The following is a 23,783-nucleotide window of genomic DNA, read 5'->3' as shown; positions in this document are numbered from 1 at the left end:
ACAACGAACTTGACGAAGCGAATCATACACGGCATGCAGGTCTCTGAGCACCTGCAAAGAGCCTACGGTTAACTCTACCGACGGATCCTCGTGGTCAATGCCGTCCCCAATAGGATCGTGCCAAGCCTGACAACACTTGGCCTCGCGCGGAGTGGCCACCGTGAAGCGAGCGGCCGTGAAAGGTAAGTTCCGCATTGCCTGAAAACGTTTACGGCGCGACATTAAACCTACAGTTACTTTACCTACCGGTGAGGTCCGCGTCACGAGCGAGCCGCGGTCACGCCACACGACGGATCCCGAATCCCCGCGATGGCAGTAGGAGCCCATAATTTGATTTTCCTCCTTACAATCCCCAGAGTCCAGTACCCGCAATGTCTGTAGCCGGATGACGGCCGGCGGCAAATGGTCACCGAGCTCGCTGACAGCTAACGCTACCCATGTTGAGGGTTTCTCTTGGCGGCTGCACTGCGCAATGTCTATGGCTGTGCCGCAGGTAGTACCTACCAGACGGTCACAAGTGAACTTTATGGTTTGTTTCCCACCGGCGTAGGTGTAAGAGCCTAACGGATATTTGGCGGCAGCTCTGCCGTCTATCACGCGAAGTTTATCACATTCACAGCAGCGACGAATGAAAAAGGTTGGGAATTCACGGCCTACATCGTCGCTGCTGACGTCTGCGGTCTGCTGCGAACCGGCGAGCGGCGGACGGTTGCGACCGCCGCCCGGCGCACTAGCCTGATGTGAAGTAAATTTAAGGTCATAACCTATGCGAGTTGTGTAGGCCCTATCTTCATGACATTGGGGACCCGCAAAAGTTTCAAAGAGGTGTGTATAACGGGCATGATTTTTCCTAATTTTTTCATGAACTTGCCTGATTAGCTGCTCAAAGTGTTGCTCGGACACTGTGTCCGTCTGAGGGTCCGCCTGAAATTGCTCCCAACCGTCCCGTCCGTACATATTAGAAAATTCTTCCTGGAGTGTAGTCTTTCTATAATACATATACCACCCCCTACCGTAATAATAAAGCTTAAGCAAGTTGTACGCATCCTCCCAGCGTTGTGGCCCTCTGTGCGGTTCTAGACCCTCCTGCTCTACATAGCGAGCGTGTACTGAATAGTAACGGTTAACTTCACCGAGAATTTTCATGAAAAGATACTCGCTGTCAAGGACGTCTGCCACTGAGTGACCAGACTTCTTCACGAAATCTTTAAACCTCAACCATGAATAGAACCTAAAGGTAACAACACTACCATAAGACGGATCACAGAAGCCCCGCTTACAAAGGTTGCTCCACAAGGTCCGGCGCCGCTGACCCATCTCACCGGTTAGATAGGTGATAACCACCTTTTACTGTCCTTATATGCCCAGGGACCGTTAAGGTCGGATGTCGCGCCTAAAAGATCTGTCTGAACGGCTTCTATAACTATGTCACTAGCGCTGCGCTCCTCCAGCTCTTCGAGCATGGCGCGCGTCAAAAAGAAACTCTGTTCAAGTCTAAGGGGTTGGTTGACCTAGATGACACGGGACGATTGACATCTGGTTCGCTGTGCACTGATGGTGCACTTTCCCTGTCGGACCCTACCTCGGGGGGAGTCTGGCACACGCTGTTATCTAATCCCGCACCCTCCGCGAATGTGTCCACGGGTGTCTCCATGGCTGCGGCCAAGTTTTCAGTAGGAGCGCTGCCAGTCGAGGGGCCCCTCGTTCGCCACCCACGTTTCCCTCCCCTTCCCCTCCCACGTCGAACCTTATCAGACGAGGCCGATGGTTTATCCGCCAGGGAGTGATTAGCTGAAAGGCTAACGTTCAAACCATTGGGACTCACACTACGCGACGGCGCCCGCTTTGTCAGGCTGCCTACCTTTCTTTCCCCTGCCACGAACCCCGAAAACTCCACGGGCCCTTCCCCTAACCGGAGGCCCACCTACGGCCCTTGCTTCTGGCTGAACCACTACTGCCCGCGGGGGGAACTGTATCTGCGCGGCGCCGTCTTCAAGAATATCTACAGTTACAGCACGATTGGGAGAAAGTCCGCTTTGTTCAGCCCTCCCACCCTTGCCACGGCCACGCTTAACCCTACCAACCTCCACCCACGGCGCGTCAGCCGGCTTCTGAGCCTCGGAGCCGACAACGGTGCTAGCTTCTGGCTCTTTTGCTGTAACCAGGGGGGACTGTGCACTATGTGCAGACGGCAGTGTCGGCACTGAGCTCGACACTTGGACGTCAATTTTTTCGGGGACCTCTGCAGATGTGGTGGACATTACGGGGGAAGATACGACAGGCTCAGATGGAGCCGGGACCGCCTGATTGATGCCTACACTACCTATCACGAGATCGAACGCCTCCTTATGGGAGGCGAACGTCCTTTTCCCCCTACCCCGCATCGTTTTAACTGTCTTTGCGCGTTTGGAACGGCGCGAGGTAGACACTGGAGGGATCTTGCCGCTTTCAGTGGAGGGTTTCTCGACCTGCGTTTCGCGGGCCGCCTGAGATGGCTGAGGGGATGGTGACATCGGCGGCACAGCATAGAGGTCATAGTGACCTCCGTCGATTACCCCCGTGTACCGCACGTGAATTTCGGGGTGGTCCGGGTTCCCATGGCGCTGCATAACCTGCCCATTGCGCCAGACAACGATCCGGCGCCTCACAACGGCAGCCGCCGCGGTCAGCTCTGGCTCGGCGCCCCATTCTGCCCTAGGCACCACCCTCCTGTTCAAGTACTCCCCAAAGTCTCCCACGATGAAGCCCTCAAAGTCGGCGCGGTTAGCCCACATGTAAGTAACCACCATGAAACGCAACATTTCCGCGTCGATGACCCCACCTCCGACGCCGCGCGAGATAGCATGGAACATACAGTCCCCATCCATGGGCATGTTGATGATGTTAAGGTTCTGGGGACCACTTCCCGTTTTGACTACCTCCGCATAGGTGTTGAGCGCCATTTTCTTTCTTTTTATGGAAATACAACTAGAACAAAAAGCCAACTGGCTAACTGATCTGCGAACAAGTGCAAATCCAAGCGAGAAAAGGTTCGAAAAAACAAGGTGCGTGCAGAAAGGAACTAGAAACTGGCGCAACAGGCGCAACAACAAGAGGAAGTTTGCAGAGTGGCGTCTGGTGGTGAGCCTCTCAGCACTGCTCGGCAGATAGGACAGGACAGGCCTGGAAAAGGAAACATCCCATCAGGTGTTAGGACCGCTGATAGATGCATCCTCGTGGGGTGCTATCCGTGAAAGGAGAGGTGGGGCACTTGCTGTGAGTTTTAGACACAACTGCAAGAAGTATTAGTCGAATAGTGACCGTGTTGCGCACAAAATGCATACACAATACACATGAATAGACCTCTGTCAAGCAGCGTTATGATTTGCAGTGTCCTTGGACGGTGACAAGAACTATCTGCTAGTATGAATCAGTATGCTGACTGACAAACATTTGCTAACAAAACGAGTAATTCAGCAAGTATTACAAATCAGTAATCAGTATCAGAAAAATCTCAGATACCGTAAAATGGGGTGTTAAGGGACAGTGGGGTGATAAGGGACAGTTGCGTGGGAAAAACTTTGAGTCATGTTAAGTTCCTAAGTTGAGAAGGTTAAATAAAAACTTGAGTGTGGTAGTTGACACTGTTTTGTTCTTGACTATAGGACAAAATGGCAATGCTTTTCATGCAAGTGATTTGGTTCAAAAATGGTTATGAAAATAATGCTACATTTTCAAAAATTGAGACATCTCCAAAACTCTGTGTGTACCACATAAATTAGTAGGTGTACAGGTAAAATGAATGCACAGGTGTATTGTCACATGTAATGCACATGTTTCCTGAAAAACTTATACAAATCCACCCATTCATTCATTATCCTCTTCCTCTTTTCCGGACACATGCATATTTTGAGGTGGATGTGGGGTGCTAAGGGACAGGGAAGAAAAAATAAAAAAATAATGTCTAAATATAATTTCATAGTTTCTTTCAGTAGGCATGGAAAACACCAAATTCCGCATAAAATGCTGGCAAGTTCATGCTTTCATCTCTAACACATCTTAAGTTATATGTATAACAAAACACCTCAAAACTCCCTTAACACTCTTTTACAATGATGGGTCAATGAAGACTGATGTAGGTAAATGTGGTAAATGTGATCATAAAAATGCCCAAACAAAGAGGGCAACATAATGACAAGTGACTAGCTTCAAAATGGGTTTTTGTTGATGACAGAAGGGTACTTTTTGGTTTTGTTTACCTTATAATTAGCACATTTTCCAGAAGCGTAAACTGCATTACATGTAATTGGCTGAAAAGGCCATTAGTGGTGAATGAACCTGGCTTGTTTTGTGACAGAATATGCAAAACATTTCAATAAATAGATTGTGTGCCCATTTACACCCCAATTGTAGGAATTTGATGACCATTTCTTGGAATAATATAGGTGTCCCTTAACACCCCACATTGGGGTGCTAAGGGACAGTAATGAAAAATAAGAAAAAATAATATGCATGTATATATTTTTAAAACTAGAATGTAGCAGGCATGTTAAGCACCAAATTCCACATAAAATGCTGACAAGTTGATGCTTCTATCCCCAACCCTTCTGGAGTTACCTATATAACAAAACACCTCAAAACTGTCCCTTAACACCCCATTTTACGGTAATAGGGGAGCAGTTCAAGCCTGCACGATCTGACAACAGTTTTTGGTGATTTCCACCTCTGCACCCTTAAAAAACTGAAGGAAATTCACGAAACAAAAACATGAACATAAGAGAACACATTCTTTAAAGCTTGAAAAGTGAGAGCATTCATCAATACTTATGATACTTTTCACTTTCATCATCAATACTTATCAATATTTACTTATACATTCATCAATACTTATGATACTTTTTTTCTGAGCTGAGCTGAGCGGAAACTGAGCTGAGCTGAGCTGAGCGAAAACTGAGCTGAGCTGAGCTGAGCGTGAGCGGAGCGCAGCCGGTTTGAGCGGAACGTGAGCTGAGCTGAGCCGCGTTAAACTGAGCGGGAGCTGAGCGGGAGCGGATAAGACGGAGTTGAGCTGAGCGAGCTCACTTTTTTCTTGAGCTGTCACAAGTCTGACCACTACCTTTTTGTGTTTTGCTTCAAAACTTTGTTACTTTTGCAGCAGCAGAAATAAGGTATACACAATGCAAATTTACCATTAGTTATTATAGGTAGGACTACTTAATAAGGGTCTTAAGCAATATTCATGTTAACATCTCTAAAAGACAGTATCGGTAGGGCACACATAGCATGAGGTTCCATATCTCTGGGAATGCATCTTTCTAACCAAGCCAAAATAAAACATACATAACCTGACCTACAACCTACAGCCTACTTTCTACAACATAAAACCTATGGCGTCAGTAGAGCAGACATCATACAAAAGGCTATGAAAAGCTATTTAACAAATTTGAGCATGTAGACCAAAGTATGTAACAGTCGTAAGTCAGGCAGGCGTAGCATGAGCTGCCATATGCGATACCATGGATTAGGAATACTTCATCTATGGCGACACCATAGGTTGAAGGTTGTAGGTCAGCTTAGGTAAAGTTTGGTTAATTTGTTTTGGTTTGGTTAGAAAGACATTCCTGCACATGTGGCAGCTTGTGCTACGTCTAACCTAGTGATACCCCCAAGTCTCAGTCTAGAGACCTAGATGTAGACTTTCAGCTGTGACTCGAGTGGCTACCCATTGTGACGTCTGCTCTACCAATTGCCAACCTACAACCTACGGTGTCGCATATGTCAGCTCATGCCATTAGTAATTATAAAGCAGGCGTCACACTTCTTTTTTCATCCAAGGCAAGGCTACCCAGAGGTGCTTTCTAAACAAACCAAACCTAGCCTAACCTACAGCCTAAACCTACCACCTAAAACTAAAAAAATACCACCTAACCTACAGCGCCTCTCCTTGGTTGCAGAAACAAGTGTGATGCCTGCTTTACTACAACCGTGCCGTCTGCATTAGTTACCTACTGCTACCTACCAAAAAGACTGGAGTCTAGCACTTTCATCACCTACTATAAGAATAGTTGCCCTAAATGCTTTACAAAAACTGACTACTGAGGCTAGCAATCTTTCACAAACATGGCAGCACCTGAGACACCTGCTTTAGGAATACCTACCTACCTTAAATGCTTTATCTCAGCATTTTATATCCACATCCAGCATATAGTTCAACAAACCGGGTTGTGGTATTAACTGGATTATTTGCCAGCCTGCGCCGTACAATGGCACTAGCAGAACTTGTTGCATATCAATGCTAGATATAAAAGAGTGAATATCCACCTAGCAATTTCAGTTTTCAAGCCATTTTTAATGTTTGTCCTTCATACCTTGCTATATCGCAGGTCGCCAGCTGGCTAGCCAGCTCACCCAATCCATATATTACCAAAGCCCAATGAACCAGGAAAATGTTTCAGTTTTAATACACATAGCAACAACTGTGACAACTCCCTAAATGCTTTATCTCAGCATTTTAGATCAACATCCAGCACGTACCCAGTCCAACAAACCAGGAAAAATAAGTGCTTTCATTTTAAACGCGTTATATGCGTCGCAATTGCCGCATCATAACCTTTTAGCCTGAAATAGCCTCAGCTTGGGAGAAAAGCGGGAAACAACATTATCCATGTTATGCGCAACCAATTCAAGAAATCCTGGCGGTGAAGATACACTGCATAGTAGCAAATTTCCACTTGAATAACTATCCGGAAAAAACGTCGACCACCTACCTTCGAGCTCAAGCAAAAGCAGGCCGTTGGCCGTTAGAATTGGCGGGAGGTGGATATTCAAATTTTTGGTAGCAAAAAAAAAAGACCGTCAGAGCCTTATTTACTTGTACATATTCACATATTCCTTGAATTTATCGTTTTTTGAACATTCAAGGCAAAAAAAGCATGAAACACCTGTCATATTTTAAAAAAAAACTACAAACCCCTTAAATTAGGTTATTATTTAAGTTCTTGATGAAATTACATGAGCTGCAACCTGGCGCATGCGTTACAATAATGAACCATTGTAAACATTTTGACGGGTGCATATTTTTTAATCCCTCTACAAAATGACAAACAAGTTCTCTGCTGGACCACTCCATAGGCCACTCCCCGGGCGAGTGTCTAAAAAGCAGACGAGATTAGCAAACATGACAATGCTTCGAAACCACTGAACCGATGTCAATGACACCTTCACCATTCGACGCCACGTGCTCTGAAACGACGCCCATATCGATGACATGGACGTGCATGGACGTAGCCAGGGGGGGGGGGGGGGGGCAGAAGCGGCGGAAGGTAATTTTGGATGGGTGGCAAAGTTTTCTCAAGGGGCCCCTCTGGAAGTTTGGGCCCCCCTTTCATTTTTTAGAGTGATATTGTATCGAGCCCCACGAGGCGGCGTTCGAAAGGTCTCTACGAGAGCTTTGTCCCAGGAATCTAGTGGTGCCATTTGTTTTCACATGCGATGTTCAGAAGTGCCTCTAATTCCCGAAAATGCTTATGACGTCACCATCCCTACCATGTTGCAGCTATTTTGTACAATTTGGGGTCAAAAATCAAGATAGAAAGTTGAAATTTGGGACATCTAATGTTCTAATAGAGCTCTATAACATATATTCCGTTTTTTTTTGGAAATTCTCAAAAAAATTTATTTTATTAGCTGTTTTCCTTTTGGAATTTGTAGGGGTGAAAAACGCATTTCATGGAAAATCCGAGATAGCTTATTTAAAGAAGTCGTTGAGCTGCGTCTATTCATGTCCCTAATTTGCATTTTGATTAAAACCTTGATTTTTGGCTATTTTTAAACATTTACCACCTTTTGACTGGAAACGCCATGTAGTTACATCGCTAAAATCGATATAGGTATCTAAAGAAGTTTTGGAAAAAAATCTTAAAAATTACTTAGGAGACGTCAAATTGATGGAGGAGAAGGTATGCCAAGTTTCAGGTTGATAGTGTAAGCGGTTCATGAGTTATTCAAGAAAAAAGGAAGGGGGGTCGGATCCGACCCCCCCCCCCAGGCGGTCGCGGGTTAATAAGCGTGAATGCAAGGGACCCTCGGAAATCAGCCCGGGCATCGTCTGACTGCCGGCCGGCCGACCGATCCCGGCTGCTAGAAGCGGAGGCTAGTCACGGGTTGGCCCGGATGTGTATGAGCGGGGCAGCACCCCATTTTCACGCCAATTCGCGTATTTATTTAGGCACATCGACATGAAAAGTCATTACAATGATACGTGGCGAGATCACAGACCAGAGATTGAAAGTTTTTTTCTTCTCACTTGTATTCCACAAACTACAAAGACACAATTTTCAGGCGGCATGCTCACTTTCCTAGTAACAGTCGTAACAGATATTCAGGAAGACCGTACCAGGGCATACGGCGGCCCAGATCACCAACCTTTCGCTGTCCCGGCGGCGAGCGAGGGACACGGCGACTGCGCACCTTACCGACAAAGCAGCACGGTCACAACGAAGAAGCCCTCAAAGGGCCCGAAGATCCGAGGGCCCTTTGAGGCCTTCTGTGGGCCCTTTGAGGCCTTCTGAGTTCTGACCGCCATTTGACGCCAGCTGATGGCCATTTGATGTCAGCTGAGGGTCCTCTGACACCTGCTGGGGGCCCTCTGACACCAACTAAGAGTCCTTTGAGGCCTTCGTAGGGCCGTTTGACGTCAGTTGAGAGCCCTTTGCGGCCTGCTGAGGGCTCTTTGATACGACAATCACGCAGCTCGATCGGCCTAGTAGTTCCTGAGTTATAGAATGGCTGATATAGGCGACAACGGTCATGTGACCTCCCAAGGTCACCGAGGTCACCTGAGATCACCATTTTCGAAACGGCTGATGAAATCGCATACGCTGAGTCGACTGGTGGCGTTTTCGTCTCGATCGGCCCAGTAGTTCCTGAGTAATAGAATGACTGCAATAGGCGCGTCAATAGCCGTTTTCAAGACGGCCATCTGGTACACATTTGGTGCAGATTAGGTGCAGATTTGGTCAAATTAGGTTCCGTGTATCTCTTAGTAGCTATCAGCTAGGGTTGCGCTAATTGCTTATACCTATGCCTGCTTTGTCATATTATCAGAGAGTATCATCGATTAAAACACTTAAATAAATTCATAAAATGAAGATATTTGCTGCACCAGAGACTACGTGCAGATTTGGTCAAATAAGGTGCACTCGCCGGATAGCCCGTCGTGAAAACGGCTAATGCCAAGTTGACCTTTTGAGGTTACCCAGGTCACTTGAGGTCATCAACATCGAAACGGCTGACAAAATCGTATCCCCTAATTCGAATGGAGTTTCGTTCATCCCGATCGGTCCAGTGGTTCCTGAGTTATAGAATGCTGCAAGGGTGGCGGTCGAATAGTGTTGTCCCTATTTGGCAAAGTTGTGGACTGGTGCGTTTTGCGGCATAAATTGCGCACTGTTACAATTGTGGCGCATTGCGGCAAGGGCAGTCCTTCGTATGTGTTGCTTAAGCATGCATCCGTCCCCAAAATTGAATCCAAATCGGATCATGTTTGACAAAGTTACAAACATTTTGCGATTTCGGGCGATTATGGCGCATAATGACAAATGTGGTGCGGTGAATCAAACGCGGCGCAGTTGTCATTGACGCTTAAAAATGCAGTCACCCACCAAATTTGAACCCAATCGGGTCATATTTGAGAAAGTTATGGACATTTGAATATTTCACGATAATATATCTCCGCAAAAGAGGAGCCCAGCTGAACACGTGTGCCACGTGACCACTGGTGATGAAAGCAGGACCTGTCCCCTCACCGACTGACCCAATTTAGTGTTCTTAGCTGGTTCTGTTTCCACGCTATAACGGCCACCAGCTGTCCAAAACACCATTATGTGGGAGGTACTCGGCTCAAACACGTGGCCACGTGGCACGTGCCAGACCTTTGACAGCTTAACAGCTCACGCCACGTCATGACCAATATAAGTGGCCATCGGAATGTAAAAGATGACCCCGGCCGGTGTCACCGTCTCTGAACAGTGGACGGCTAAACTCGAAAAACGGGAAAATTTAGGGAAATTTCACCTTTCTAATATATAATTTCCCTAGAATTTTAATTTTTTCATTTTACAAAAAATCCGAGATAGCAGTTTTCTAGCACCGTTCATTCTGTGTCTATACACGTTTTCAGATCGACCCTATCTTAAAATCTGACGGCCTGACGGCTATTTCCCCCATTCCTTGCATTTCACAATGCTAGTATATTTAAGCACCAAAATTGACCCCGTGCCACGGCACGTGCAATAGCACGTGCGCCACGTGACCACTAGTGCGACAAGCTGGACTCATCTGCTCACCGGCTGCGTTGATTTGGTGTCGCTAGGTGGAGTGGTTTCCACGCCATAGGACCCCCAGTTGGCCAATGTCGGATTTTCCACGAGGTTCCCCCATCAAACATGTTTGCACGTGGCACGTGCTTTTCAATCGCCCCATATCTGACCCATACCACGTGGTAGCCGACACCCCGGTGCACAACATATAGGAACTTTTTCAAAATCTAACGTGGAAATTTTTGGCAAAATCGATTTGAAAATAATTTTTCGAAATCGCCATAGGCTCAACATGGGGTAACTGTCCGTCACGATTACCCGAAACTGTACCCTATGATTTTTAAATAATTACCCCCAGAAGGTGAGGTGCCAGCTCAAGAACTGACCCTAAAAAAGTGGACAAATATTACTGAACAGATTTTGCGCAAATCGCATTTTTAATTTTTCCCCATGTTAACCCTATGGGAAAATGCACGTGCCGATTACCCCAAAACGGGTTAATTATATTTCAAGCGACCGGTACCAGCCGGTAGCTCCCCCATACGGGAGCAAACGCTGAAAATGGCAAAAAAATCTAACGAGCCGTTTTCGAGGGTATCAAGATGACCCAAATCGCGGCAGAAACGCTAAACACCCCCCTAGAGAGGTAGCTCAGGTTGGGATTTTCAATAGAAAATCACAATTCTAAAGAATAGTGATTGTCTAATTGAAAAGTCCCAACCTTCGGATACACTGCGGATCCGAAGGTTGGGACTTTAATTGTGAAAAACCGCCCGCCCGCCGCAAAACCGCAAAACGCGCAAAACGCACGCCCAAAACGCCAACGGAAACTCCGCAAAAAAAATCGCCCGCCCGCCGAAAACCGCAGAAAAAAACGCAAAAAAACGCCGCCAAAAACCGCCCGTCCGCCGCAAAACGCAAACGCCGCAAAAACGCAAACACCGCCGCCGCAAAAAGAAACCGCATCGCCCGCCTCCAACGGCGAAACGCCGCAAAAAACGGCCGCCCGCTGCAAACCGCAACACCGCAAAGAACGCCCGGCCGCCGGCAACCGCAAAACGCCGCAAAAAAAACGGCCGCCCGCCACAAACCACAAAAACGCCGCAAAAAACGGCCGCCCGCCGCAAACCGCAAAACGCCGCAAAAAAAACGGCCGCCCGCCGCAAATCGCAAAACGCCGCAAAAAACGGCCGCCCGCCGCAAACCGCCGCTAAAACGGCCGCCCGCCGTCAAACGCAAACACCGCAAAAACACCCGCATCGCCCACCCGCCCGCCGCCAAACACAAAAACCGCAAAAAACGCAAACACCACCGCAAAAACGCACACACGCCCGCCGCCAACCGCAAAACGCTGCAAAAAACGTCCGCCCGCCGCCAAACGCAAACACCGAAAAACGCAAACACCACCGCAAAAAACGCCCGCCGTAGGCAAAACGCAAACACTGACGCATTAAGACAAATATGGCGCCCTGAGGCAAATGTGGTGCATTCATATCTGCCGTTTAAGCAGCCATTCCTTAATTACAAATACAGCGCATCCTAATCGTCCAATGTTCGACAAAGTTACGCACATTCTGCGCTTTGCGGCAAAAATGGCGCTTTTAGACAAACGTGGCGCACTGCAACAAACATGGCGCATTCGTTTCTGTCGCTTAACAATTCGTCCACCCACCAAATTCTAGTCCAATCGGACATAAACTGACAAAGTTATGTTTATTTGAATATTTCACCATAAAATATCTCCGCAACGGAGGTGCCCGGAATTGCACGTGTGCCACGTGACCACCGGTGGTGTAAGCAGGACTTGTCCCCTCACTGATTGCACCATTTCAGGCTTTTTAACTGGTGCAGTTTACGTGCTATAAGGCCACAAATCGGACAACACACGATAATCTGGGAGGTACGCGACTCAAACACGTGGCCACGTGGCACGTGCCGGACCTTTGATAGCTTCACCGTTCACGCCACGTGATGACCCATCGACGTGGCCATCAGCATGTAAAAGATGACCCCGGCCGGTGTCAACCTCCCTGAACAGTGGACGGCTAAAGTCGAAAAACGGGAAAATTTAGGGAAATTTCACCTTTCGAATATATAATTTCCCCAGAATTTTGAATTTTTCATTTTACAAAAAATCCGAGATAGCAGTTTTTTAGCCCCCTTCATTGTGTGCCTACACCCGTTTTCAGATCGACCCTATCATAAAATCTGACGGCCTGACGGCTATTTCCCCCATTCCTTGCATTTCACAATGCTAGTATATTTAAGCACCAAAATTGACCCCGTGCCACGGCACGTGCAATAGCACGTGCGCCACGTGACCACTAGTGCGACAAGCTGGACTCATCTGCTCACCGGCTGCGTTGATTTGGTGTCGCTAGGTGGAGTGCTTTCCACGCCATAGGACCCCCAGTTGGCCAATGTCGGATTTTCCCGGAGGTTACCCCATCAAACACGTTTGCACGTGGCACGTGCTTTTCAATCGCCCCATATCTGACCCATACCACGTGGTAGCCGACACCCCGGTGCACAACATATTGGAACTTTTTCAAATTCTAACGTGGAAATTTTTGGCAAAATTGATTTGAAAATAATTTTTCGAAATCGCCATAGGCTCAGCATGGGGTAACTGTTTGTGACGATTACCCGAAATTTTGTCATTTATATTTTAAATAATTACCACCATGAAGTGGGGTCCCGGCCCGAGATTCGACCCTAAAAATATAATTCATTTCTAACGTGGAGTTTTTCCGCAAATCGCATTTTAAATTTTCCCCCATGTTAACCCTATGGGAAAATGCACGTGCCGATTACCCCAAAACGTGTCAATTATATTTTTTGTAACTTTGCCAGCCGGTAGCTCCCCGATACGGGACCAAACGCTGAAAATGGCAAGAAAATCTAACGAGCCGTTTTCGAGGGTATCAAGATGACCCAAATCGCGGCAGAAACGCTAAACACCCCCCTAGAGAGGTAGCTCAGGTTGGGATTTTCAATAGAAAATCACAATTCTAAAGAATAGTGATTGTCTAATTGAAAAGTCCCAACCTTCGGATAGGCCCGGGCAGCGCTTGTCGAACAGCACTGCGGATCCGAAGGTTGGGACTTTAATTGTGAAAAACCGCCCGCCCGCCGCCAAACGCAAACACCGCAAAACGCACGCCCAAAACGCAAACGCAAACTTCGCAAAAAAAAACAATCGCCCGCCCGCCGAAAACCGCAGAAAAAAAGGCCCGGGCAGCGCTTGTCGAACAGCTCTGCGGATCCGAAGGTTGGGACTTTAATTGTGAAAAACCGCCCGCCCGCCGCCAAACGCAAAACCGCAAAACGCACGCCCAAAACGCAAACGCAAACTTCGCAAAAAAAACAATCGCCCGCCCGCCGAAAACCGCAGAAAAAAACGCAAAAAAACGCCACAAAAACGCCCGTCCGCCGCAAAACGCAAACACTGCCGCCGCAAAAAAAACGCATCGCCCGCTGCCAACCGCGCAACGCCGCAAAAAAAAACGGCCGCCCGCCGCAAACCGCAACACCGCAAATAACGGCCGGCCGCCAGCAACCGCAAAACGCCGCAAAAAAACGGCCGCCCGCCGGCAACCGCAAAACACCGCAAAAAACAGCCGCCCGCCACAAACCGCAAAACGCCGCAAAAAACGGCCGCCCGCCGCAAACCGCGCCCGCAGGCAAACGCAAACACCGCAAAAAAACGCATATACCGCCGCAAAAAACGCCCGCATCGAACGCCCGCCCGCCGCCAGCCGCAAAACGCCGCTAAAAAACGGCCGCCCGCCGCGAAACGCAAACACCACAAAAAAAACGCAAAATCGGCCGCCCGCCGCCAAACGCAAACACCGAAAAAAACGCAAACACCGCCGCAAAAAACGCACGCCGTCCGTTAAACGCAAACACTGACGCATTAAGACAAATATGGCGCCTTGCGGCAAGTGTGGTGCATTCATAGCTGCCGTTTAAGCAGCCATCCCTCAATCAAAGCGCATCCTAATCGTCCCATGTTCGACAAAGTTACGCATATTCTGTGATTTGCGGCAAAAATGGCACTTTGAGACAAACGTGGCGCACCGCGACAAACGTGGCGCATTCGTTCCTGTCGCTTAACAATTCATCCACCCACCAAATTCTAGCCCAATCGGACTTAAACTGACAAAGTTATGTACATTTAAATGTTTCACTTTAAAATATCTCCGCAACGGAGGTGCCCAGATTTGCACGTGTGCCACGTGACCACCGGTGGTGCAAGCAGGACTTGTCCCCTCACTGATTGCACCATTTTAGTGTTCCTGGCTTGTGCTGTTTTGGTGCTATAAGGCCACAAATCGGCAAACACACGATAATCTGGGAGGTACGCGACTCAAACACGTGGCCACGTGGCACGTGCCGGACCTCTGATAGCTTCACCGTTCACGCCACGTGATGACCCATCGACGTGGCCATCAGCAAGTAAAAGATGACCCCGGCAGGTGTCACCGTCCCTGAACAGTGGACGGCTAAACTCGAAAAACGGGAAAATTTAGGGAAATTTCACCTTTCGAATATATAATTTCACCAGAATTTTGAATTTTTCATTTTACAAAAAATCCGAGATAGCAGTTTTTTAGCCCCCTTCATTCTGTGTTTATACCCGTTTTCAGATCGAACCTATCATAAAAACTGATGGCCTGACGGCTATTTCCCCCATTCCTTGCATTTCACAATGTTGGTGTATTTAAGAACAAAAATTGACCCCGTGCCACGGCACGTGCAATAGCACGTGCGCCACGTGACCACTAGTGCGACAAGCTGGACTCATCTGCTCACCGGCTGCGTTGATTTGGTGTCGCTAGGTGGAGTGGTTTCCACGCCATAGGACCCCAAGTTGGCCAATGTCGGATTTTCCCGGAGGTTACCCCATCAAACACGTTTGCACGTGGCACGTGCTTTTCAATCGCCCCATATCTGACCCATACCACGTGGTAGCCGACACCCTGGTGCACAACATATTGGAACTTTTTCAAAATCTAACGTGGAAATTTTTTGTAAAATCGATTTGAAAATAATTTTTCGAAATTGCCATAGGCTCAACATGGGGTAACTGTCGGCGTCGATTACCCGAAATTTTGTCATTTATATTTTAAATAATTACATCCAGAAGGTGAGGTGCCAGCCCAAGAACTGACCCTAAAAATGTGGACAAATATTACTGAACAGATTTTGCGCAAATCGCATTTTCAATTTTTCCCCATGTTAACCCTATGGGAAAATGCACGTGCCGATTACCCCAAAACGGGTTAATTATATTTCAAGCGACCGATGCCAGCCGGTAGCTCCCCCACACGGGACCAAACGCTGAAAATGGCAAGAAAATCTAACGAGCCGTTTTCGAGGGTATCAAGATGTCCTAAATCGCGGCCGAAACGCTAAACACCCCCCTAGAGAGGTAGCTCAGGTTGGGATTTTCAATAGAAAATCACAATTCTAAAGAATAGTGATTGTCTAATTGAAAAGTCCCAACCTTCGGATACGCACAAAATGCCGCAAAAAAACGCGCGTCCGCCGCAAAACACAAACATCGCAAAAACGCAAACACCGCCGCCGCAAAAAAAACGCCCGCATCGCCCGCCGCCAACCGCGAAACGCCGCAAAAAACGGCAGCACGCCGCGAACCGCAAAACGCCGCAAAAACGGCCGCCCGCCGCAAACCGCTAAACGCCGCAAAAAACGACCGCCCGCCGCCCGCCGCTAACCGCAAATAACGGCCGGCCGCCGGAAACCGCAAAACGCCGTAGAAAACGGCAACCCGCCGCAAACCACAAAACGCCGCAAAAAACGGCCGCCCGCCGCAAACCGCAAAACGCCGCAAAAAACGGCCGCCCGCCGCAAACCGCCGCTAAAACGGCCGCCCGCCGCCAAACGCAAACAGCAAAAACACCCGCATCGCCCGCCCGCCCGCCGCCAAACACAAAAACCGCAAAAAACGCAAACACCGCCGCAAAAAAAACGCCCGCAACGCACGCACGCCCGCCGCCAACCGCAAAACGCCGCAAAAAACGGCCGCCCGCCGCCAAACGCAAACACCGCCAAAAACGCAAAAACGGCCGCCCGCCGTCAAACGCAAACCCCGAAAAACGCAAACACCGCCGCAAAAAAAAACGCCCGCCGTAGGCAAAACGCTAACACTGACGCATTAAGACAAATATGGCGCCCTGCGGCATATGTGGTACATTCATATCTGCCGTGTAAGCAGCCATCCCTTAATTACAGCGCATCCTAATCGTCCAATGTTCGACAAAGTTGCGCACATTCTGCGCTTTGCGGCAAAAATGGCGCTTTGAGACAAACGTGGCGCACTGCAACAAACATGGCGCATTCGTTCATGTCGCTTAACAGTTCATCCACCCACCAAATTCTAGCCCAATCGGACTTAAACTGAAAAAGTTATGTACATTTGAATATTTCACTATAAAATATCTCCGCAACGGAGGTGCCCAGATTTGCACGTGTGCCAAGTGACCACCGGTGGTGCAAGCAGGACTTGTCCCCTCACTGACTGCACCATTTCAGTGTTCCTGACTTGTGCTGTTTTCGTGCTATAAGGCCACAAATCGGCAAAAACACGATAATCTGGGAGGTACGCGACACAAACACGTGGCCACGTGACACGTGCCGGACCTTTCATAGCTTCACCGTTCACGCCACGTGATGACCCATCGACGTGGCCATCAGCATATAAAAGATGACCCCGGCCGGTGTCACCGTCCCTGAACAGTGGACGGCTAAACTAGAAAAACGGGAAAATTTAGTGAAATTTCACCTTTCGAATATATAATTTCCCCAGAATTTTGAATTTTTCATTTTACACAAAATCCGAGATAGCAGTTTTTTAGCCCCCTTCATTCTGTGTCTATACCCGTTTTCAGATCGACCCTATCATAAAAACTGACGGCCTGACGGCTATTTCCCCCATTCCTTGCATTTCACAATGCTAGTATATTTAAGCACCAAAATTGACCCCGTGCCACGGCACGTGCAATAGCACGTGCGCCACGTGATCACTGGTGCGACAAGCTGGACTCGTCTGCTCACCGGCTGCACTGATTTGGTGTCGCTGGGTGGAGTGGTTTCGGAGCCATAGGGCCCCAAGCTGGCCAATGTCGGATTTTCCTGGAGGTTCCCCCATCAAACACGTTTGCACGTGGCACGTGCTTTTCAATCGCCCCATATCTGACCCATACCATGTGGTAGCCGACACCCCGGGGCACAACATATTGAAACATTTTCAAAATCTAACGTGGAAATTTTTTGCAAAATCGATTTGAAAATAATTTTTCGAAATCGCCATAGGCTTAGCATGGGGTAACTGTCCGTCCCGATTACCCGAAATTTTTTTTCATTTATATTTTGAATAATTACCACCATGAAGTGGGGTCCCGGCCCGAGATTCGACCCTAAAAATATAATTCATTTCTAACGTGGAGTTTTTCCGCAAATCGCATTTTAAATTTTCCCCCATGTTAACCCTATGGGAAAATGCACGTGCCGATTACCCCAAAACGTGTCAATTATATTTTTTGTAACTTTGCCAGCAGGTAGCTCCCCCACACGGGACCAAACGGTGAAAATGGCAAGAAAATCTAACTATCCGTTTTCGAGGGTATCAAGATGACCCAAATCGCGGCCGAAACGCTAAACACCCCCCTAGAGAGGTAGCTCAGGTTGGGATTTTCAATAGAAAATCACAATTCTAAAGAATAGTGATTGTCTAATTGAAAAGTCCCAACCTTCGGATAGGCCCGGGCAGCGCTTATCGAACAGCACTGCGGATCCGAAGGTTGGGACTTTAATTGTGAAAAACCGCCCGCCCGCCGCAAAACGCAAACACCGCAAAACGCGCAAAACGCACGCCCAAAACGCCAACGCAAATGTCGCAAAAAAACCAAAAAAATCGCCCGCCCGCCGAAAACCGCAGAAAAAAACGCACAAAATGCCGCAAAAAACGCGCGTCCGCCGCAGAACGCAAACACCGCCGCCGCAAAAAAACGCCCGCATCGCCTGCCGCCAACCGCGAAACGCCGCAAAAAACGGCCGCACGCCGCGAACCGCAAAACGCCGCAAAAAACGGCCGCCCGCCGCAAACCGCCAAACGCCACAAAAAAAAAACGACCGCCCGCCGCCCGCCGCTAACCGCAAATAACGAACGCCGTAAAAAAAACGGCCGCCCGCCGCAAACCACAAAACGGCCGCCCGCCGCAAACCGCAAAATGCCGCAAAAAAACGGCCGCCCGCCTCAAACCGCCGCTAAAACGGCCGCCCGCCGCCAAACGCAAACAGCAAAAATACCCGCATCGCCCGCCCGCCCGCCGTCAAACACAAAAACCGCAAAAAACGCAAACACCGCCGCAAAAAACGCCCGCAACGCACGCACGCCCGCCGCCAACCGCAAAACGCCGCAAAAAACGGCCGCCCGCCGCCAAACGCAAACACCGCCAAAAACGCAAAAACGGCCGCCCGCCGTCAAATGCAAACACCGAAAAAACGCAAACACCGCCGCAAAAAAAAACGCCCGCCGTAGGCAAAACGCAAACACTGACGCATTAAGACAAATATGGCGCCTTGCGGCAAGTGTGGTGCATTCATATCTGCCGTTTAAGCAGCAATCCCTCAATCAAAGCGCACCCTAATCGTCCCATGTTCGACAAAGTTACGCACATTCTGCGATTTGCGGCAAAAATGGCGCTTTGAGACAAACGTGGCGCACTGCAACAAACATGGCGCATTCGTTCATGTCGGTTAACAATTCATCCACCCACCAAATTTTAGCCCAATCGGACTTAAACTTACAAAGTTATGTACATTTGAATATTTCACTATAAAATATCTCCGCAGCGGAGGTGCCCAGATTTGCACGTGTGCCACGTGACCACCGGTCGTGCAAGCAGGGCTTGTCCCCTCACCGATTGTTCCATTTCAGGCTTCCTGACTGCTGCTGTTTTCGTGCTATAAGGCCACAAGTTGGCTTATACACGATAATCTGGGAGGTACTCGACTCAAACACGTGGCCACGTGGCACGTGCCGGACCTGTGACAGCTTCACCGTTCACGCCACGTAATGACCCATCGACGTAGCCATCAGCATGTAAAAGATTATCCCGGCCGGTGTCACCGTTGATGAACAGTGGACGGCTAAACTCGAAAAACGAGAAAATTTAGGGAAATTTCACCTTTCTAATATATAATTTCCCTAGAATTTTTAATTTCTCATTTTACAAAAAATCCGAGATAGCAGTTTTCTAGCACCGTTCATTCTGTGTCTATACCCGTATTCAGATCGACTCTATCATAAAAACTGACGGCCTGACGGCTATTTCCCCCATTCCTTGCATTTCACAATGTTGGTGTATTTAAGAACAAAAATTGACCCCGTGCCACGGCACGTGCAATAGCACGTGCGCCACGTGACCACTGGTGCGACAAGCTGGACTCATCTGCTCACCGGCTGCACTGATTTGGTGTCGCTAGGTGGAGTGGTTTCGGAGCCATAGGACCCCCAGTTGGCCAATGTCGGATTTTCCCGGAGGTTACCCCATCAAACACGTTTGCACGTGGCACGTGCTTTTCAATCGCCCCATATCTGACCCATACCATGTGGTAGCCGACACCCCGGGGCAGAACATATTGGAACTTTTTCAAAATCTAACGTGGAATTTTTTTGCAAAATCGATTTGAAAATAATTTTTTGAAATCGCCATAGGCTCAGCATGGGGTAACTGTCCTTAACGATTACCCAAAATTTTGTTAATTATATTTTAAATAATTACCATCATGAGGTGGGGTCCCGGCCCGAGATTCGACCCTAAAAATATAATTCATTTCTAACGTGGAGTTTTTGCGCAAATCGCATTTTAAATTTTTCCCCATGTTAACCCTATGGGAAAATGCACGTGCCGATTACCCCAAAACGGGTTAATTATATTTCAAGCGACCGATGCCAGCTGGTAGCTCCCCGATACGGGACCAAACGCTGAAAATGGCAAGAAAATCTATCGAGCCGTTTTCGCGGGGATCAAAATGACCAAAATCGCGGCAGAAACGCTAAACACCCCCCTAGAGAGGTAGCTCAGGTTGGGATTTTCAATAGAAAATCACAATTCTAAAGAATAGTGATTGTTCTTAATTGAAAAGTCCCAACCTTCGGATATCGTCGGCGTTTCAGAAGCCTTAAATGCTGACATTGCCGACGTCATTAATTGAAAAGTCCCAACCTTCGGATAGGCCCGGGCAGCGCTTATCGAACAGCACTGCGGATCCGAAGGTTGGGACTTTAATTGTGAAAAACCGCCCGCCCGCCGCAAAACGCAAACACCGCAAAACGCACGCCCAAAACGCCAACGCAAATGCCGCAAAAAAAAACAAAAAATCGCCCGCCCGCCGAAAACCGCAGAAAAAAAAAACTCAAAAAACGCCGCAAAAATCAAACCGCCCGCATCGCACGCCAAAAAACGCCCGTCCGCCACAAAACGCGAACACCGCAAAAAAACGCAAACACCGCCGCCGCTAAAAAACGCCCGCTGCCAACCGCAAAACGCCGCAAAAAAACGGCCGCCGCCGGCAACCGCAAAACGCTGCAAAAAATGGCCGCCCGCCGGCAACCGCAAAACGCTGCAAAAAACGGCCGCCCGCCGCAAACCGCAAAACGCCGCAAAAAAACCGGCCGCCCGCCAGCAACCGCAAAACGCCGCCTGCCTCAAACCGCCGCAAAAAACGGCCGCCCGCCGCAAACCGCCGCCCGCCGCCAAACACAAACACCGCAAAAAAACGGAAATACCGCCGCAAAAAAAAACGCCCGCCCGCCGCCAACCGCAAAACGCCGCAGAAACGGCCGCCCGCCGCGAAACGCAAACACCACAAAAAAAAAAACGGAAAAACGCCCGCCCGCCACCAGACGCAAACACCGCCGCAAAAAACACACGAAGTCCGCAAAACGCAATTACTGACCTATTAAGACAAATATGGCGCCGTGCGGCAAGTGTGGTGCATTCATTTCTGCCGTTTAAGCAGCCACCCTCAATCAAAGCGCTTCCTCGGATTTTCCACGAGGTTCCCCCTTCAAACACGTTTCCACGTGGCACGTGCTTTTCAATCGCCCCATATCTGACCCATACCATGTGGTAGCCGTATAAAAATGTCTTATTGTATTGCCCGGCAACGGTCTGTCCTGGCACGTGGCATAATTTTTGAGATAGGTATATCCTGTATGCTATTTTCGTGTAGTAATGAATACAACAAACACTAAGAATAGCTTGAGATAGCGGGATACGTTTAGTGAGATGGTTGCGTGCGAAAGTTATTTTTAACAACAGTTAGCTGCTAGAAACGTGCTGGGTATCAACAATTATCAAGCGTCAAGAAGTCTCATTATAAAGCGCAATACAAGTCGTACATTTATGATCGTATGAGACGTTCTGCATTGATCTTATAACCACTTTTCAAACAGACAAAATAGAAACTAAAAAAGTAATTATGCAGCGAACTACTATGTGAACTTCATTCGACGTCAGGCAACCATCTCTCCGGGGGCGCCACGAGGAGGCATCCCACAGTGTGGCATATCGGCAAACACAGATCTGCTGTAGCAGGTGAATATTATTTACCCTGCCGATGGCATTGGCAGCAATAGCCGATATTCCCACTGTCCGCCCCCATAAATTTTGCCTGTGGCAATGCAAGCCACTCCATTCATTATGAATGGTTTACCTTATTGTTCAACATCAAAACTAATAATGGGTCAGCTACTCAGGACGAGTCAGCATCACCTAGCCTTACGTAACATACATTGCTTTTTTGCGAATAGTTGATGAATGCATCTATAGCTTCAATTTAAAATTGGACGTCATTTACCCCAAGAAAAGCTTTTAAAAGAATTTTACTCAATTAGATAGTGACTACTTCAAATTTGGCGAATAGTTTGCTGAATGGATGCCAATGAGATAGGTCATTAGAACGCTTCTTTGAAGTTTCATATTTAGACATTGGAGCCACTACAAAACGGTTATATCGGGGATCAAAACCCAAACGGAGCTAGGAATCTGATGCAACTCGCTTTTGTACCTTTCTTGACGTAACTACACTTAGTTTGCATAATACGTTCGTGGAACTGGGATAAACTTATTATATTACTGACACGTTTATATTGGGGGATCAAAAGCCGAACGGAGATACAGCCTGATGCAGCTGATGCATTGTACGTGTCTTGACGTAGTTAGGATTAGCTTTCAAAAGAAATGGAACTGGTTTAACTATACATTTTTGCCCAAAGTACAAGATAGTTATTGACGTCCCAAAACCTGCCATAACCAACAAATTTAACTAAAGAAGAAATGAGGTACATGCATTCTCAAATAGACCATGCGAGCACACAAGCAAGTCATGCAAGCACGTAAGTTTTTTTATTTTTTTTTAGGGTGGCATGCAAGCACGGAAAGTTTTTTTTTGTGGAAAATGGCATGTGACTCAGGGCTGCGGAGTCGATGGATTTTCGGCGACTCTGACTCCAACTCCGACTTTCAAAAACCAACTCCGACCCCGACTCCGCGCAGAAATGTCGTCTCCGACCGACTCCAACTCCCGACTCCGACTCCGCAGCACTGCCAGGACAGCGGAGTCGATTGATTTTCGGTGACTCCAACTCCGACTCCAAATCCGGTTTCCAAAATCGACTCCGACTCCGACTCGACTCCGGGCAGATCTGTCGACTCCGACTCCGACTCCGCAGCCCTGCGAAGCACCAGGGCTGCGGAGTCGATGGATTTTCGGCGACTCTGACTCCGACTCCGACTTTCAAAAACCAACTCCAACCCCGACTCCAACTCCGCGCAGAACTGTCGACTCCGACCGACTCCAACTCCCGACTCCGACTCCGCAGCACTGCCAGGACAGCGGAGTCGATTGATTTTCGGTGACTCCAACTCCGACTCCAGATCCGGTTTCCAAAATCGACTCAGACTCCGACTCGACTCAGGGCAGATCTGTCGACTCCGACCGACTCCGACTCCGACTCCGCAGCCCTGCCGGAAGCACACATGCAATCGTACAAGCAAGCACACATGCAAGACATGCAAGCACGGAAAGTTTTTTTGTATTTTTTTTTGTTTTTAATGGAAAATGACATGCAAGCACAAATGCAATCTCTGACTCTGAGTGTTGGAATTGGAATAGATTGTTTCATGTCGTTTCGTTTTTAGCCTACCTAAGGTTCAGTAAACCCCCTCATTGGTTAATTAAGGCGACAGGGTGGGGGATAGCAGTCTCCAGGCAGAGTTTAGTCACCTCCCCACTAACCGCCTACCTATTTCCGTTGACATGCCAGCACAAGCATCACCTGACACACTCGGCGGACCAAGCTGCTCGGCTAGCCAGCTGCATGTCACATCTAACGCACGTAGCGCCACCTAACGCATCTCCCACGCCTGGGCAAGGTTCCGTAAGCTCACA

The 23,783-nt window shown here is 48.3% G+C and overlaps 1 protein-coding gene across 1 annotated transcript in view; it reads right to left on the bottom strand.

Moving 5' to 3' along the window:
* Positions 1-23,783, bottom strand: part of LOC122372571 — a 32,958-nt gene that overhangs the window by 7,260 nt on the left and 1,915 nt on the right. The window lies entirely within an intron of this gene.

This window comes from Amphibalanus amphitrite, unplaced genomic scaffold (assembly GCF_019059575.1).
Source record: "Amphibalanus amphitrite isolate SeventyFive unplaced genomic scaffold, NRLGWU_Aamphi_draft 001374F_arrow, whole genome shotgun sequence".
Taxonomy (NCBI): domain Eukaryota; kingdom Metazoa; phylum Arthropoda; class Thecostraca; order Balanomorpha; family Balanidae; genus Amphibalanus; species Amphibalanus amphitrite.
This window is presented reverse-complemented; position numbering and strand designations above follow the sequence as displayed.